Source organism: Triplophysa rosa, unplaced genomic scaffold (assembly GCF_024868665.1).
Source record: "Triplophysa rosa unplaced genomic scaffold, Trosa_1v2 scaffold147_ERROPOS851237, whole genome shotgun sequence".
Taxonomy (NCBI): Eukaryota; Metazoa; Chordata; class Actinopteri; order Cypriniformes; family Nemacheilidae; genus Triplophysa; species Triplophysa rosa.
The window spans coordinates 55,081-61,983 of NW_026634151.1; positions in this window are offsets into that span (position 1 = coordinate 55,081).

Here is a 6,903-nt window from a genome sequence, read left to right on the forward strand (position 1 = left end):
ACATGACTGCACTGCTGCTTTGCCTGGGTCTCATTTTAATTTACCTTAGTTGTAGTTAGTTGTACACACTCTTGTGCTTGCCTAACCTATCGTTTGAAGTGTGTATTCGAACGCAGTAATTATTTCCTCTTGGCCGTTTCGACAGTGTAACCGTGACTGCCTTTTTTCTTTTTTCTTTGTCTCCGTTATATTGTTTCTGGTAGTTTTATTTCTTTTTCAGTTTTCTTGCATGTACATATTTGTGGTTTTGTTTATATTGGCTAAATTATATTTGTGGGAGACGTTGGCTGTGGGTAGGTATGTCCACAAATTGCTGTGCTTAATATTTTGTTTCACGAATGTGTTGTATTGAGTGTGGGGTGGAAAACTAACGACCCCTGCTGGCCTTCTCTCTATGTTACCTTTTTTTCGTTTCCTTGTATTTTTGTGTAGTTTGTACTATTGCGTTTTTGTTAACGAGACCCTGTGAGTATGATAAACTACAAAATCTAATCAAAAGTTTTAAAGACATTATATTTGACTGTCTGTCAACTGTAAATTTGACAGTTTTGATTTTAGGATACATTTTTATTTGATTGATTTTTAGGATTGTTTGTCACTACGAGTTATTTTGATGAGTTTTAATGTGTAAAATCAATGTCGATCTTTTGAGACCATAATCAAGTAGGTAAAGAGCGGTTTGATTTGGATGTTTATATGGCATGCAGTTCCCTCATAAATGTGTATAATTTGGGGAATATATAAAAAAATATATTGTTTCCCTTACAACTACTTATTGTTACAAGTAGTTGCGCTCTAAATCTTGTTTATTTATGCGGAACATTGCGGGTCGTAATCTAAAGCGTTACCCAATTTTTTTACTCAAGAACATAAGGTGGAATATTCCTCAGAGTTGTAAGGGTTTTGTGTTCTGTTCATGGCTTTTATTTTGAAGTTTTTGTAGTCTTGGTATCATGGTCTCTGTAGTTCCCTGCCCTGGTTGTTTCCAGGTGATTCTTGTTATCCCTGATAGTCGCGCGTGCCATTGTCTTTTGTTGGTTATTGAATGTATTTATCATGTAATTTACTTTTGTCTTGTTTATTGGTTTGTCTCGTCTTGCCAAGTTTGTGTATCTGTTTCATGCTTTGGGTTTATCAAACATCTTTTAACTGCATTAAGATCCATTCCCTGCCTTGTGTTTTCGGACTGCACATCATAACAGTAAACCACCTCAGGCATTATTAGGTAAGTGAAAATTACATTTGATAATATGGCTGGAAAAGACTGTTATTTCTCTTTCTGAAATGTTTTATCAGAATGGTGCAATCTTGTCTTCTCTGGGTGTCACACTCTGGACCTTGCATAATGGTTCAACTGAAAACCTTTTGATTTAAATTTCAGAAATGCGATTCTCCGAAGTGGTCTACTGGTTTTTTAAATTTTTATTCAAGGACATTGTAGCTGGATGTGAACAGTTTTTAAATGTGAACGGATCTGTTTTGAATTTGGCCTTTAATGTTATCCTTGTTTGTTGTTTAACATTCTGGTGCCCTATTTTCTGATCTGTTTTTGGTTTACTGCTCTACTTGCATCACTTGCCAATGTAAAATTGTTAACTGGCTCTGCTTCTGATTCTACAGGTTGTTCCATTGGATATTCTGATAAAAATACAATCTACAGGTCTGATAAGAAATTAAATGGCTGGGTCCCATGTCTATCTTCTGCTGTTTCTACAGGTCTGGTAAGTGAGTTAATGTTTTTACCGGTTGGGTAATTGAGTTACATTTACGCAGGTCAGATGAGCCTGTAGGATGTTTGTACAAATCACGCAAGTTAATTGGATTGTTTATTCAAGTCTGATGGAATGTTTCAAAAGGTGTTGTGAGTCCAGGGGCTTAGCAAGCTTTTCAAAAGTGCGGGGATGGATGTGGTTTGTTTAACAATAAAAACGATGAATACAATGACAGAAGGGTACAAAAGGTAGCCTATAACATACAAGATATAAAAAGCTTCCCATTTAAATGAGTGATACTATAAAAGTATAAAAACGCACTCTGTGGTAAGCTTGATATAGTGACATGGGTCTGACAGGACTGTGACTGCTAAATTTAGCCTGCTTGCACCTTGAAATGGGGATGTGTGTGTGTGTGTGTGTGTGTGTGTGTGTGTCATATAATATAATTAGAATATCATCAAAAAGTTGATTTATTTCACTAATTCCATTCAAAAAGTGAAACTTGTATATTATATTCATTCATTACACACAAACTGATATATTTCAAATGTTAATTTTTTAATTTGATGATTATAACTGACAACTAATGAAAATCCCAAATTCAGTATCTCAGAAAATTAGAATATTACTTAAGACCAATACAAAGAAAGGATTTTTAGAAATCTTGGCTAACTGAAAAGTATGAACATGAAAAGTATGAGCATGTACAGCACTCAATACTTAGTTGGGGCTCCTTTTACCTGAATTACTGCAGCAATGCGGCGTGGCATGGAGTCGATCAGTCTGTGGCACTGCTCAGGTGTTATGAGAGCCCAGGTTGCTCTGATAGTGGCCTTCAGCTCTTCTGCATTGTTGGGTCTGGCATATCGCATCTTCCTCTTCACAATACCCCATAGATTTTCTATGGGGTTAAGGTCAGGCGAGTTTGCTGGCCAATTAAGAACAGGGATACCATGGTCCTTAAACCAGGTACTGGTAGCTTTGGCACTGTGTGCAGGTTCCAAGTCCTGTTGGAAAATGAAATCTGCATCTCCATAAAGTTGGTCAGGAGCAGCAGACCCCATACCAACTAAATTATTAAGAGTTATTACCCGTTGCAATTGAGCCCATTTAATTTTAATTTAAATTAATCAGGTCGTCTACGAGTCATTTGGCACCGGGTCTCTCACAAACTTGCGGTGCGTGTCGGAAGAGGGAGGGCGCGTGTCGGGCCGCTCTCCGGTCCCGTAACGTCAGGCTCTCTGCCGGGGGACGGGCCCCCGGCTATCCGTGGCCTATCGAGCTATCCGTGGCCTATCGAGCTTTCCGCGGCGCTGCGGTATCGCTGCCTTCAGGAGGGATTCCGATTTAGAGGAGTTCAGTCGTAATCCCGCAGACGGTAGCCTCGCGCCAGTGGCTCCTCAGCCAAGCGCACGAACCAAATGTCTGAACCTGTGGTTCCTCTCGTACTGAGCAGGATTACTGTCGCAACAACACTGCATCAGTAGGGTAAAACTAACCTGTCTCACGACGGTCTAAAAATCAATGAATCTAGGCCATGTCCCAGGACCCTTTAAGCTGGCCGTCATTAAGCCTCTTATCAAGAAACCAAACTTAGACCCCAATGAACTAGGAAACTATATGTAACCGGTTCCACTTGCACCGCTCTGCACAGGCCTCGAACCGGTGATGGTCTGGATGGGAGACGGGCGCTCTAACGAGGAGGCTAAAGACCGCAGTCTCTAGCGTCTGTCGCTAGAGCGTCTCTGTTGGTCGGGGAGTGAGGTTTACACACTGCACAACTCTTCACTAGCTGGCCTCCGTTACATATAGACCGATTTCAAATATCCCTTACCTGTGTAAAATACTAGAAAAAGTAATTTCCACTCAGTTCCACTCTTTCTTACAAAATAATGACATATATGAAAAATTTCAGTCAGGCTTTAGTCCGCATCATAGTACTGAAACTGCACTCGTTAAAATTACAAACGACCTGCTTATAGCATCAGATAAAGGTAACATCTCACTCCTAGTCCTGCTCGACCTTAGTGCTGCGTTCGATACTGTAGACCATAAAATACTTCTAGATCGCTTACACAATTATACTGGTATTCAGGGACATGCACTACAATGGTTCAGATCTTACTTATCAGACAGACATCAATTTGTCCACTTAAATGGGGAATCATCAAATCTAACGCAAGTATCTCACAACATATGTTATCAACCCTTCACTGGTTACCCATTAAGTATCGTATTGACTTTAAAGTTCTTTTAATTACTTATAAAGCCTTAAACAGTTTAGCCCCTACCTACATAACAGAGCTTCTACCACACTACAACCCATCACGCTCTCTAAGATCTCAAAACTCCAGACTTTTGATAACACCTAGAATAACTAAATCCACCAAAGGGGGTAGAGCTTTCTCATACGTAGCACCTAAACTCTGGAATAGTCTTCCCGATACTATTCAAGGGTCAGACACTCTCCCAATTTAAATCTAGATTAAAGACACATCTCTTCAGCCAAGCATTCAGTAATGCAAAATATGCTAAATAAACCACCGGGCAACTGCATTTATTAGATATTATTTACTAGAATAATCTTGATTGTTCTATGAACACCATGCACTGTGCTGTTTTTTACCTTTTTTGTTTTTCTTATTTTCTCCTGTAAAGCTGCTTTGGAACAATGCACATTGTGAACAGCGCTATATAAATAAAATTGAATTGAATTGAATCTTTGTGCCCATCGGTCTGCACAGCGGAGTCAAACCTTTCTACCTTTGAACTGGCCCTCTCCTACAAGGCACACAGTGCTCTTTGTTTGACAGATGTTTTGGTCGTCAGTCATTATAACGGTGTTGTCGCTGTTCATGGAGAAATACTCACCGGCACATTATCATTGCTCGTGACTGGGAGAGTGCTTTCTCTGGCGGGAGAGAGAGGCGCTGCTGCTGTAGGAGCAGCGGTGGAGTTTGTGTGGGGAAAAAGCAGAGACTTTGGCAACAATCTTTTGTAAATCTTTTTTCCTCTCCGCTGGTGTAGCTGCGTTCTTTGTTGTTTTATTTCCCTGCGACTTTTACTTCATTTTGCAGCTAATGTACCACACAATGACACTCTCGCTGTGGGCAGTTCTACTAATTCTGCCGCTGCGTTAACTTTCTCTAGCTGGTGTCGAACTAGTCTCGTGCATATACGGTGCTAATGGAATGGTCCACTCTAATCTATAATGGCGGGAGTGCCTTCGTACAGATGTAATAACGTAAAACGTTAACGGGGATATCCTGACTATTTTGATGATTACTTGGGGCTCTACGTGGCTGCTGACATGGCTTATTGGTTAAGTCCACCCCTTCCTTTTGGGGCCCCTGGTAGCTCGGGGCCCCAGGCGATTGCCTACCTTTGCCTAATGGTAAGTCCGCCCCTGCATGCCACATACATAACCGAATTTAGCTATAGCTGCTGAACAATATCCCAATTAGCAATTAGCATTAGTCTAAAAAACGAAATATAATACAGAAAACACTCGACATGTCAACAAAACATAAACAGAACATCTTCCCAAACACATATCGAGCTTATTTAAAAACCTCGAAAGCATAAACACTCATTCAAAGTACCTCGAAAAGGGAGATGTAAATCATAAGTTCCCGCCTCCTCAGTACAAGCTGAACGATAAATCGAACACACCAAAAAAGGCGGGACTTAAGGCAGAACAGCCAAACATCCAAAGTTAAAACACCCACATCCCCCACGGGTGCGACGCCCCTGTTGTGAGTGAATAATACGGCTTCAACAGGTCTGATGAGAAAATGAAAATGTTACTGGAGCTCTGATAGTGTGATGTTTCTACTGGTCTGGTGGGTGAGCAGAGCTGAGCAAGGGGCAATTTTGCTCGCCTCATAACCTGTCTGTTAGGCAAGTCTGATGTTTTTATAGGTCTTGCAAGGGAGGGTGCTGTTCCTACAGGTTTGGGAAGTTTAATGTTTTAACCGGTCTGGGAAGCGAGTGAGGTTTATTCTGCTGGTTGGGAGAGTGAGTGGGGATGTTTCTACAGGTCTGGTGAGTGGGTGGGGATGTTTTTGCAGGTCTGGTAAGTGAGTGGAGATGGTTTTTGCAGGTTTGATCAGCGAGTGGAGATGTTTCTTCTGGTTTGGTGAGGGCGTCAGGTCTGGTAAGTGAGTGGAGATGGTTTTTGCAGGTTTGATCAGCGAGTGGAGAAGATTCTTCTGGTTTGAGTGGGTGGGGATGTTTTTGCAGGCCTAGTAAGTGCCTGGGATATTTCTACAGGTCTTGCAAGTCGGGAGATTATTTTTGCTGGTTTGATCAGCAAGTGGAGATGTTTCTTCGGTTTTGGTGTGTGGGTCAGGTCTGGTAAGTGAGTGGAGATGATTTTTGTAGGTTTGATCAGCGAGTGGAGATGTTTCTTGTTTGGTGAGTGGGTCAGGTCTGGTAAGTGAGTGGAGAAGTTCTTCTGGTTTGAGTGGGTAGGTATGTTTTTGCAGGTCTGGTAAGTGCCTGGGATATTTCTACAGGTCTGCTAAGTGTGGAGATTGTTTTTGCAGGTTTGATCAGCGAGTGGAGATGTTTCTTCTGGTTTGATGAATGGGTGGGTATGTTTATGCAGGTCTGTTAAGTGTCTGGGATATTCTACAGGTACTAACTTCTGTCAGCTGCTCATCAGTGCCGGTACTGCACAGACTGAGGATTACTGTCAACTCCTGTGCGTCACATCTTCTGCATCAGACTTTGACACTGTAAGACACAATATATTGTAAAAAGTGTAATACAGATATTCAGCTTTGTCTATTAATGCAGTTTGGATGTATCAACCTTGTGCCAAACTAAGTTTAATCTATGAGAAATACTTTTTGGTGTTGAGTGAATGATGTTGTGTCCCAATTTTCAAACCCTGCTTATCTACAGTTTACTCTAGTTTTGTTGTAGATAACTGATTGACATTTGTTTATGCTGTATGTTGAAGTATTTTTTTTAGTTAGGGTTAGGGTTAGGTTAGGGTTAGGTTGTAAAAATACAACAGCCTCCCCCACAGCATCTCGCTGTAGTTTGGAATAGGAGACCGAGGAAAAGGCACTGGCCGGCGCATGTTTTTGAGTGTCGAAGGACCCCTATCTATCGCACAGTTATTAAGGCCAACCACCCAATGGGGTTACAACGAACAGGGTTCCTGACATTAGGTTTAGAT